Source organism: Apium graveolens, chromosome 8 (assembly GCF_009905375.1).
Source record: "Apium graveolens cultivar Ventura chromosome 8, ASM990537v1, whole genome shotgun sequence".
Taxonomy (NCBI): Eukaryota; Viridiplantae; Streptophyta; class Magnoliopsida; order Apiales; family Apiaceae; genus Apium; species Apium graveolens.
In genome coordinates this window covers 188990097-189003775 of record NC_133654.1, presented here as the reverse complement: position 1 = coordinate 189003775, position 13679 = coordinate 188990097, and positions in this window count along the sequence as shown.

Here is a 13679-nt window from a genome sequence, read left to right as displayed (position 1 = left end):
ATAAACTCTGTTACAAAGGAACTGTTCTCTCTCAGTGATGAACAAATATCACGAGAGCTGCTAGGTTACAATATATGATCTTCTCGATAATCGTAACTCTTATAGAGTAAACCTATGTCTGTGTTTATATAGACACACAGTTATAAGATAACTTCTAGTTGATAAGGAATATAATTATGTCTCCTAAAATATATCAACCAGATATTTTATATAATTCTTCTAGTCCTCTAACTCTTTCCATGCATATCTTCTTCTTGTATTAGTCTCGATATTCTTTCATGTATATCAGCTTCCTTCCTTAACTGTTAGTCCTTCATTACTTAAGTTCTGATATCCATCTTCTGATATTATCTTCTGATAATCTAAGTCCTGATATCCTTAAATCCTGACTTCCAGTAAGTCCTGATTCCAATAAATACTGATATTTCTTGTTAGTTAAGATCTGAAAACTAAACATGAAACATATTGTTGGATATATTTGAGATGTCATGTCTAATATGTTTCATGTTTTGTTTTCAGATCTTAACTAACAGGAAATATCAGTACTTACTGAAATCAGGACTTACTAGAAGTCAGGACTTAAGGATATCAGGACTTAGATTATCAGAAGATAATATCAGAAGATGGATATCAGAACTTAAGTACTGAAGGACTAACAGTTAAGGAGGGAAGCTGATTTACAGGAAAGAAGATCGAGACTAATATAAGAAGAAGATATGCATGGAAAGAGTTAGAGGACTAGAAGAATTATATAAGATATCTGGTTGATATATTTTAGGAGACAAAATTATATTCCATATCAACTAGAAGTTATCTTGTAACTGTGTGTCTATATAAACACAAACATAGGTTTACTCTATAAGAGTTACGATCATCGAGAAGATCATATATTGTAACCTAGCAGCTCTCTGATATTTGTTCATCACTGAGAGAGAACAGTTCCATTGTAACAGAGTTTATTATATCGAATACATCTGTTTTTTGTTACTTGTGCTTTAAATTGATTTGATTGTATTCTACACTGTATTCAACCCCATTCTATAGTGTTGTGTGACCTAACAATTGGTATCAGAGTACATCTGTTAAAACACGTATAGTAAAGATCCAAAACAATCATGTCTGAAGAAGCAGAAAATCCAACCAAGCCAGCCAAAACTGAAGAAACTCCAAAAACTCAAACCCATAGTCGATATGAGACTATCAGGGTTTCCATGCTGAGACCGTCTGAGTATCCCATATGGAAAGTGAAGATGGCTATGTTTCCAGAAGCTACAGATCCAGAATACATTGACAGAATTAATGAAGGATCGCATAAGCCAACCAAGCTCTCTGTTGTAGTTGCAGATCAGCCAGCAAAGACCATACCAAAGGAGAAAAGTGAATACATAGCTGAAGATATCTCATCTATTGCCAAGGATGCAAAGGTAAGGCATTTGCTGCATAGTGCCATTGATAATGTCATGTCAAATAGGGTAATTCAATGCAAGACTGCAAAGGAGATATGGGATGCTTTGGGGACAAGGTGTCAAGGAACTGATGCAATCAAGAAAAATAGGAGGACTATACTCACTCAAGAGTACGAGCACTTTGACTCAAAAAGTGATGAGTCATTAACTGACTTATATGACAGGTTTGTCAAACTCTTGAATGATCTGTCACTGGTGGAAATGAATATGACATTGAAGATTCAAATCTAAAATTCCTTTTAGCTCTTCCTGAAAGCTACTATTATAAGAGATAGCTATGCTCTTGATGAAACTACTGTTGATGAAATTTATGGAATGCTCAAGACTTATGAACTTTAGATGGATCAAAGAAGCAAGAGACATGGGAGAAAGTCAAGAACAGTTGCTCTTAATGATAAGGAGGAATCCCCCAAAGTGGTTGTCTCAAATAAAGGAAAAGGAAAGGCTCTCATCATAAAGTCTGATTCAGAATCATCAAGTTCTGATGATGATGATGATTTAGAAACTAAAAGTCTACCTGAAGTATATACTGATGAAGAGATGATGAAGCTGTGTGCACTTATGGTGAAGTGTATCACAAAGATAGCCTACAGGAAATTCAGAAGAGGAAAGAAGTTTTCTAGGTAAGGAAGAAGTTCTGATAGGAAGGGTTTCAGAATATCTGAAGGCAAAGGAGGAAAGTCTGACAGAGGAAATTACTCAAATGTCAAATGCTACAACTGTGGTGAGAAAGGCCACATATTTCCAGACTGTAAAAAGGAAAGAGTGAAAAAGGCAAGGCTCTTGTCACAAAGAAGAAAAGCTAGACAGACACCTCAGATTCTGAAGATGAGGAGAACTATGCCTTGATGGCAAATGTTGATAGCAGTTCTGCTGCTGAGTTAAAGGTACCTCAAACAACTTATGCCTTTCATATTGATGATATTACTGAGTTGAGATTATATCTTAAAACCATGTTTATTAGCTATAGAGATCAAACTTTAACATGTGAAAGATTAACTTCTGAAAATCTTGCTTTTAAAAAGAGGAATGATTATTTAGAAAAAGAGTTAGTTATGTTCCATCAAACTCAGAAGGATAGAGATGATGCTTTCTATGTGAGAGATGAAGTGCTAAAAATGAATAAATCTCTAAAAACTGAGTTAGAAAAGGAGAGAGAGATTATCAAGACTTGGACTAACTTTGGCAGAGCAACTCAAGATATACTAAGTAGTGGAAACTGGAAACATGGCTTATATTATGGAGATGAGAAAAGTGAAAAAGGAACTGAACAAGTTAAGCCAATTATTATTAAACAGACTACTAAGCCAAAGGTAAATACTGTTAAATTTGTAGCTAAAACTGTAAAGTCTGATTCTTAAAAGATGAAAGATATTGAGACAGAAGTGATATCAGAGTCAACTTCAGACAAATTAGAACAGGATAAACCAACTGAAGTTAACATAGGCTTAATGACAAAGAAGCAGCTTAAACATAAGATGAAAGAGATTACCAGTGTAAACAAGGTAAAGGCAGGTAGGAAAAATAGGAATGGAAAGGAAGGAGTGAATAAAAGTAATAATTATATGCCTGTTCTTAATTCTCCTAGAAAGAAATGATATAACTGTGGAAACTCTAACCATCTGGCTTCTTTTTGCAGGAAAAATAAGAATATAAACTCCTTACCTTCTAAGTCAGGAGTTAAGAGTCAGTCTGTTAGATTTAAGCCACAAAATTCTTATTTTCATTGTGGTAGTATATGGCATTCCATTTATACTTGTAAGGAATATCATAGTTTGTACTATGATTATTATCAGATAAAACCTTCTTTGAAGAAAGTTACTTTAATTCCTTTAAGTGTAAAGTATGATGCAAAGTCTGATACTGTTAATACTGATAAGAAAATTGTTAGCATAAACTCTGATGTTAAATCCGCTGCAAATGTTAACAAACTTAAAAAGGCCAAAGGATCCAAGCAAGTCTGGGTCCTTAAAACTAACCTTTAGTGGTCTCTGTGATTGCAGGGCAACAGGAAGAATATCCTAGTTCGGGACAGTGGATGTTCAGGACATATGACTGGAAATAAAGCCCTGTTATCAGACTTTGTGGAGAAAGTAACATTACGAAAACTCTGAGATATGGCAAGATCAATATAGGGAATGTCATTATTGAATCCGTAGCTCTTGTCTCAAGACTTAAACACAATCTGTTGAGTATAAGTCAAATCTGTGACAGAGGTTATCATGTGGATTTCTTTGAAGAACATTGTGAAGTAATAAGTAATTCAACAGGCAAAGTGGTTCTGAAGGGATACAGGCATGGTAACATTTATGAAGCCAGACTTTCAACAAGTACTAATGGTTCTGCAATCTGTCTGTTGAGTAGAGCATCAATTGAAGAAAGCTGGAATTGGCACAAGAAACTCTCTCATTTAAATTTCAACAATGTAGATGAGCTTGTAAAGAAAGATCTTGTGAGAGGACTGCCAAAAATAGTATTTGCTCCTGATGGCCTTTGTGATTCATGTCAGAAGGCAAAACAAAGAAAATCTTCTTTCAAGAGCAAAACTGAGTCATCAATTCTTGAGTCTTATCACCTACTGCATGTTGTTCTATTTGGTCCAGTCAATGTCATGTCTATTGCAAAGAAGAAATATGTTATGGTTATAGTGGATGAGTTCACAAGGTACACTTGGGTGTACTTCTTGCACAAGAAGACTGAACATGCATCTACCCTAACTGATCATGTCAGATAGTTGGATAAATTGATCAAAGATTCTGTTAAAATCATAAGGAGTGATAATGGCACCGAGTTCAAGAATTCAGTCATGGAAGACATCTGCAAAGATCATGGAATCAAACATGAATTTTCTGCACCTGGAACTCCACAGCAAAATGGAGTTGTAGAAAGAAAGAACAAGACTCTCATTGAAGCTGCACGAACAATGCTTGATGAAGCAAAGCTACCAACCTATTTTTGGGCTGAAGCTGTGCAGACTGATTGTTTTACACAAAATGCTACACTTATAAACAAGCATGGAAAAACACCATATGAGATGGTGAAGAAGAAGAAGCCAAATCTAAAATACTTTCATGTATTTGGTTGCAAGTATTTTATTCTTAAGACTCATCCTGAGCAGCTGTCAAAATTTGATCTAAAAGCTGATGAAGGAATTTTTGTTGGATATCCACTTTCCACAAAAGCCTTCAGATTCTACAATTTAAGAACAAGAGTTGTCATGGAATCTATAAATGTCTCTTTTGATGATAAGAAGATTACTGGACTTGAAGATTTTGATGATCATGATCAGCTGAGATTTGAGAATGAAGATTTAAATTCTGATTCTGAAAATTCTGATCCTGTAAGTTCTTATGGATTAAGTTCTGATGTCATTGAAACTGTGGTAACAAATCCAAAGGAAAATGCACCTATCCAGGGGGAGCAAGCTGAAGAACCTACCACATCTCAAGACTCTCAAGAAGCATCAGAACCTGTCACTGGCTCTTCAAGTTCTAATTCATCTAGTTCTGATGAGCCAAATTCAAATAATTATCGAAGCTCTGATTCTTCAACTCCTAAAAAAAATCAAATTCAAATTATGAAGTCTCAGAGAGCATAACTACTGGGGGAGCATCAGAAAATGCTGATGGAGACAGCATGGATCATGGGGGAGGATCCAGTTCTAAAGATCAACTTCCATCTGCAAGGAAGTGGACTAAAGCACATACACCTGATTTAATCATTGGAGATCCTGAAGCAGGTGTCAGAATTAGAACTGCAACTTCAAATGAATGTATCTATCATTCTTTTCTATCTCAGACTGAACCAAAGAAAGTGGAAGAAGCTCTTCAAGATGCTGATTGGGTGCAAGCAATGCAGGAAGAGTTAAATGAATTTGAAAGAAATAAAGTCTGGACCCTAGTGCCAAGACCAAAGAACAGATCAGTTGTTGGTACAAAATGGGTGTTCAGAAATAAAACTGACAGTGATGGCATAATTACAAGGAATAAAGCAAGACTGGTTGCTAAAGGTTACTCTCAGCAGGAGGGTATTGATTATGATAAAACATGTGCACAAGTTGCTAGATTAGAGACAATAAGGATCTTTTTGGCTTATGCTGCTCACAAGAAGTTTAAAGTCTTTCAAATGGATGTGAAAAGTGCTTTTCTTAATGGAGAATTGGAAGAAGAGGTATATGTTGAACAACCTCCAGGTTTTGTAGATCCTAAATTTCTCAATCATGTCTATAGGCTTGACAAAGCACTTTATGGCCTTAAGCAAGCTCTAAGAGCATGGTATGAGACTTTAACTCAATTCCTTCTGGAAAGTGGATTTGACAGAGGCACAATTGACAAGACTTTATTCTACCTCAACCATGGAAAGGACTTACTTTTGGTACAGATTTATGTTGATGATATCATATTTGGTTCTACTAATTCCAAACTGTGTGAGAAGTTTGCAAAGCTAATGCAGTCAAGATATCAAATGAGTATTGATGGGAGAACTCAGCTATTTTCTGGGCCTTCAAGTCAAGCAAACTGAAGAATGCACTTTTATCTGTCAATCTAAGTATACCAGAAATTTACTGAAGAAATTTGGAATGCAAGATTGTTCAACTGCATCCACTCCCATGGCCACTGCAACCAAGTTAGATAAGGATACTGGTAAATCAATAGATATTACTAACTACAGAGGTATGATTGGCTCATTACTCTATCTAACTGCAAGTACACCTGATATCATGTATGATACCTGTCTTTGTGCAAGATTTCAGGCTGATCCAAGAGAACCTCACTTATTAGCTGTGAAAAGAATTTTCAAGTACCTTAAGGGTACAACTGATCTAGGATTGTGGTATCCTAGGGATCCAGATTTTAAGCTAATTGGTTACTCATATGCAAATTTTGCAGGATGCAAAATTGACAGGAAAAACACTAGTGGAAGCTGCCAATTTCTTGGAGGCAGATTGGTTTCTTAGTTTAGCAAGATATAAAAGTCAATTTCCACATCAACTGCAGAAGCAGAGTATATTGCTGCAGGAACCTGTTGTGCACAGATTCTTTGGATGAAGAAGCAGTTACTAGATTATGGATTAGAATTTTCTAAAATCCCTATTTATTGTGATAATCAAAGTGCTATTGCTATGACAGGTAATCCAGTTCAACGCTCAATGACAAAGCACATCAGCATTAGGTATCATTTCATAAAGGAACATGTGGATGAAGGTACAGTGGAATTGCATTTTGTTCCAACAGATCAACAACTAGCAGATATCTTCACAAAACCACTATGTGAAGCTACTTTTATAAGATTGGTAAATGAACTTGGAATGGTTTCAGGTTCTTTCTCTAAATCTGCTTAGTTTTTGTTCTCATGCATTAGACTTTATGATCAGTGTTTACAGATTGTATTATCTATATGTAATCTGTGCTTAATTTGAAAATTCATTAAATGCTGATTGTTATCTGATGTGGATTTATATACTCTAATAAGTGTTTTGAATGTTTTGTGACTATTCAATCCAATGAGGATAACTGTGCTAGATACTGACCTAATAGTCTTTAACATACTAGAAATCCCATGTTTGAATTAGTTGTTTATGTTGAAACTCATTAACACAAGCAGATTCTGATATTGATCTTAGTCAAGTTTACTTTGTGTATCTTATTACTAAGTCACAAACTAGATTCTTATTTCTTATCTATCAAATTCTGATGTCAGTAAATCTTAAGAATGAACTAAGTGCTGATAAGCCTCACTTATCAAAAGAAAAGAAAAGAAAAGAATAAAAGTCAGGTACTCCTTTGAGATCTAGAGTAAAAATGTGGAAGGGAAGACCCAAGTGGATTGCTGGTATTAAGTAATATGCATTAGAAAAGCAAATATTTTTCTTGGTGACTTTTCACACTCTATGATTACTGGAGAAATACTCTGATAACAGCATAAATTCTGATAAGCAGTCGTGCCTCACTTACACTGAGAAGCCACTGTAAAAAGGAATTTCAAAAGATGCATAAAATGAGCACAAACAGTAGAGGTGGACTCATGCATAAATTTGTTCTATAGTAGACATCATGACTGATGACAGATCTTAAGCATTTTTCTGAGTTATGCCTTATTTTTAAGATGTACTGAAGTTGATCAGACTTTAATCTCTATCTGATATTTTGCTGAATTCACACACTTTCACTCCATATGAATGATGAAAATTACTGTGGTGATTAAGTTGTTTTTGACAAACAGTTAAGTGTCATTTGCATAAATTTTGAGGACAAGTTCTGAAGGAAGTTCTGATGATTAAACTCTAAAGAAAGCAAGTCATTATTTGTATAAAGAATCACAGAAAAAGATATTTACTATTTGAGTACAGAAGCCATATTCTGATGACTGTTAAAATCTGATATAAGTCAAGTTCTGATATTAAATCCTGATGGAATCCTTGATGCTTACGTGGCATTTTTCTTTACTTGACTTATTTGTGGTAAAATATGAAACAGTCATATTTAAATCAGAATAAAATTGGGGTGAGATAAAAACAGTCATAATCATTATGGGTTAGTTGTGACAGCCTCAACCCCGGGGTCAGGAGTTGACGTCACTAATAACAATAACAACAATCATAATTCAATCCAAATCATTAATAATACATAACTACGACCCCTTTACCAAGACCTTTTCTAGGTTTAAGTATGATTTAGGTTACAACCAACACAAATCAACTTGCAACAATTATCCTGACGCAGCTAAATTAACACAGCAACTCAATAGACCACCCTTGGTCCAACACAACCATCTCAGAGGAGTCTGACACGAAGGGAACTGGAACTCTGCCCTGACTACCACGGAAGAATCTCCTAGGCCTCTGCAATACATATATAAAACATGCTGCAAGGGTGAGCAATCAATTGCTCAGCAGTACCACTATATGAATAACAAGTAAAATAATTTAAAATAAAGCAGTTATAAGAACATAATTCATAACTTTCCAGAAATATGTAAAACAGATATAAACTGGATATCAAAACTAGCATGCTTTGTAAAAAAAAATTAATTATCGTGTGCTGTGCATAAATACCAGAGTTTAATTTTAGCATGCTATTTTCATTTTCAAATCTTCTGTTCCATTAAAGGAACCATAAAATCATTTGTCCCGTTACGGGGACCCAAAACCATTTGTTCCATTTCTGGAACCTCAATCACTTGTTCCGTTACTGGAACCACAAAATCATCTGTCTCATTACGGGGACCGCAAAATTGTTTGTTCCGTTATGAGAACCATTAAACCAAAATCAGATATAAAAGTGGATGAATTCTAGGGACAGCTGATCAGTCTATCCCACACTAATTTTTTTTCCGGAACTCAGAGACTAGCTAGGTCTCTGTTATGCTGGACTAAGCGGCCTACCAATGCGCGCATCCGATTTAGCCTCTTACGCAACCACTTGCTGGGCCGTTACCTAATAACGGGCCTCTTACGCCACTGACCATCCAATATCTGATTCAATTTATCCAGTTTCAAAATCACTTATACCTATCTCTTGTTAAAATCAATTATGTCACAGCACACTATTCAAAACCTCTTTTCCATTTAATCATACTTTAGAGATAGGTATTTTCAGAAGTTACTTTTCCCAAAAAACACATATTTAACAACATTTTCAAACACAGGGGATACATAACTTAAAACGTTTCTGTTCCTGTTCAAAAATAAAATAACATTTCATTCATATAGTAATCATAAAAGAATGGTCAGGGGTACTTGCCTTGTAGAGCTTTACCACTATTACCGATCGACTCTGAGCCGACTCGGACGCTCAGGCTTTATCGTCTAATCACTAGATCACCTTGGATTCGACTTCAACACCCAGGTTCTTTGGTTAAAACCCTACTGAGCTCGTCGACTGTCCACTAGGTCATCTTCAGTTCGATATCACTTCTGGAGTCCTTCAACTAGAACCTATAGAGCCGAAATACTCTACGTTAGACATCTAGGTATGCTTGACTTATCCTCGATACCAATTCTACCCAACGATATTTAAACCCGACTCATAATTATGTATATTATAATAACACATGCAACAATTAGGGTTCACAATCTCGAAAATTGGTTCGGTGTTCATTTTCAGAGAATACGTATACTCGTCATTTTACGAAATTAGGGTTATTGATTTTGGAAAAATATTCACCACAGCATACAATCAATTTCTGTACAAAATATATGTATATACTTATTTATACTCGCTCGACGTTCCTATAATTACTGGATACGCCCCTGTATTTCCGTAATTAAATTTTTCCGGAAATCAGGCAGCACTTCCTTTATTTATCAGACTACCCCGTCGAACAATTCGACGTCAAACCAACAACAACCAATCGCAACAACAATCCAATTACAATACCCAACCACTGATTCAACCCAACCATAACAAACAAAATTCCATAAATTTCCAAATTCCAATTTAATTATAATCGTTAATTATTATTCGTATTTTATATTTATTTATGAAATTAGGACTCAGATAATAATTATCACGGTCCACCGTTCGCTCGTAACGAGTCATCGCGAATGGCGGCAAAATTTCGCGGGTACCCAATAATTTCCCGGGTTTCCAACGCGAAACCTCGCCGATTACAAAATAAATTCCCGCATGAATAATATCACGAATATTTACTCAATAAATTTCCTGCAAGAAAATTGGATAAATAATATTAAAAAGGCAACCCTATAGACACACGCGCAGAATAGAAAATAATAACGGAAACCAGGGAAGCAACCGGCGGGGAAAACGTCGGCACCACCCTCACACACCAACTGTGCACACACACATATCACACATACATACACGAACACAGATATATATATAGATACATATGCACACACAAGCAATTCAAGAACAGAACACAATCGAGCATGACCGGTCGGAAACGAACGGCGGCCAACTCACCAGCACTGAAACTGCAGCCACCGCAAATAAACAGGGGCGAAGCAGGAACAAGCAACAGAGAAGAAACGGGGATGGGGAGGGGAGAGAGAAAAAGAGGATCGAGACAACAAGATTAAGAGGCAGAGAGATTAATGTGGCTGCCATAGAAAGAATGGGGAAGAAAGAAATAAGAGAAAAAGACTGAATTGTATTAATCTGCCACGTATCAATTGATTCACAGAAGTACGACACGTATCATTTTTCCTTTTCTGACAACCCTATTTGGTCACGTTTTCGCAATTTAACGAACCATCGCGCGAATAAAAATAATCCCAAAAAATTCCAATTTAATTTAAAATATCACAAATAATTCAAGGTTATTAAAAATAGAATTTTCAAAAATTTTAAAGTATTTTTAAAACGCAATTCGTACCCGCATTTGACAATTAATGAATCGAGCTGTACCAAAAACAAATTCAGAAAATCACGAAAATAGTCTTAAAATGTAACAAATATCCCAAAATTTATAAAAACATAAATTTCATAATTTTAAAATAATTTCCGAAAAGCAATTTATACACGCTTTTATCAATTAAACGAATCGATGCGCGGGTGAAATTAATCCCAAAAATTCCCGAAATAATTTTAAAATTCTCAGAATATTTCAAACTGAAATAAATATGAATTTCATAATTTTTGAAGAATTCGGGAATTAAATACAGATTTTACAAATAAATGCAATCACAAAATCATGCAGGGTTAAATAATTGATGAAATATTGATTTTTGAATTTTATAAAATCCCAAAAATAAATATGGAGATTATAACGTCATGAAAACAGTTTTAGAGACAATCCACATATTTACACAAATAAACTTGTATTAAATCCACTTTTAAAAGTGAAAACAATTCAATACAAGTCCTAATTAATTACACGAACCACCCTGGACACCATAATTCACACACATTGATAAAAGTAAAACAACACATAACTGACAGAAGCTATACACATATATTATTCATTTAATAATTCCATAATTACACTTTAAGTAAATATAAAAGTATACGAGTCGTTACATCCTTCCCCCCTTAAAAAGATTCTGTCCTCAGAATCTGACTTAACTAAATAAGTGAGGATATTTGTCAAGCAATTCCAACTCTAACTTCCAGGTAGACTCTTCGACTCAAGGAATTATTCAAGGCATACTCACTATAGACATAAATTCATTATTAAGGACTCGCTTTCAACGATCTAGGATTTGGATCGATTATTCCACGCTGAACAACTTTGGATAGGAGCCCATTGGCTCCCAATCGACAACTTGGTTCGAGTCAGCTACTTATCGCCTTAATATTGACACGTGGAACACATTATTTATATATACTGCAACTGCGGCAGCCACACCAATTCATGGGCAACTTTACCTTTATTTATCAATATCTGGAATGATTCCCTATATTTCGGACTCAACTTGTCCTTTCTATTCAACTTAACCACTCTCTTTTAAGGTAAAACTTTTGCCTGTACCACGATTCTAATTCTATATATTCATATTCGTTCGATGCAAATCCGCTTTCTTTCTTTGTCTATCCCGAGCTGTTTCAACTCTCTTTCGAATCAACACTACTACACTTCTGAGGTACTGAATTAGCTTAGGACTTAATACTATCTCTACTTCTACTTCCTCTCAATAGAGTGAGGACTCACACTTATGTCCATACAACACTTCGCAAAGTAGTATTTTCTTATTAATAGGGTAACTATTATCATTGAAAACTCGGTTCATGATAGGTGATTACCTCAGTTTCCATTTAAATTCCAAAATATATACTCTTAATATAGCTTATATTATTTGAATCGTCTTATCACTTTTACTATTTGCCTGGGGATGGCAAGTGGTACTTATCTTTTACTCAATCCCCAAACATTCCTGGAACTTCATCCTAAACATCAAATAAATCCTCGGGTTTCAATCAGTCACAATAAGAACAGGGACTTCATACTTTGTCACAATTTTATTCAAATGCAACTCTGTTAGCTTATCCAAGGGTACCTTTCATTAATTGGGGGGAAACATGCATACTTCATCGAATGATTAACAATTGCCCAAAAGTTCTTTGTCATGTCTTGGTATGCCCGAATACTTCCAGGTAAATAGGATCCTAGAAGTGTGGGCTTCTCTTTATGATTTACTCTTCAGCTTAGTCACATTGAATTTCATGTTCTAGCGGAAAAAAAAACCAAACATACCTCTACTGTCCTTTTGGGTGCAACTTTTCTTTCCATCTAAACTACCCAATTCTTGATTCAATCTTCTTCTTAACACTTCTTGATTCATTCCATTCCTTCTGACTGAAAAGTGATCTCATGCAATTACTCCTCATTACCTCCAGGTACTTGAATCTTCAATTTCTAACTTCTTCCATTCTTCCACTAACTCTTCAATGATCTAATAATATTCAATTTTCTTTTCTACTCAAGACATCTATCCCTGAATGGACCCTTCTTGGTGGGTAGTCACTTAAACAACTATGGTTCATAATCAATTTTGATCAAATTCTCATACTCTTGAAGCTGAGTATACAATTGCTAATTCTGAACCTTTCACAAACACTACTTTAGGTGTTCAACTTGGCCTTCCTTAGCCCTTAGATGAGCGAGGATGTTATCAATAAATACAATGTGCTTTTCCAAGTATTCCTTATACACCATGTTCTTTAAATCCTTATAGACGACTCATACACTTGTCACTCCACATGATATCACCAACCTTGCAACGCTCATAACTCATCCTAATCGCAATCCTTGACATGTCCGCATACTGTATCTTAAGTCAATCCCGTAGAAATCACACACTCCTTGAATTAGATCACATAAGTAACCAATCCTTTATAGAGGTTACCTATTCTTATTTATCATTTTGTTAAATTCCCGATAATCAGTACACAATCTCATAATTTCATTCCTCTTTCCCAGTAACATCACTGGTGCACCTCAATGGACTAAATCTGGTATGTTCATTCTCCTCCTTCCAATAACTTCTACAATTATCGAACTAATTATTTCGTTCCAATGGCCTCCAGAATTCCAAGGCATCTATTTATTACTCAAAGTTTCTCCAACTTAAGTATTTTCTTCTTCGCATCTTTACTCATGGTGGATCTACCTTGTATCCTTAGCTTATTAATCATTTCCTTGCATGATTGGAAGAACTTCTTATATTGCTTCTGTATCCAGAAATTTACCTTACTATTGGCTTCTGTACACTATACACTTCATTTCTTCTAAAAACCACTCCTTACCTTACTA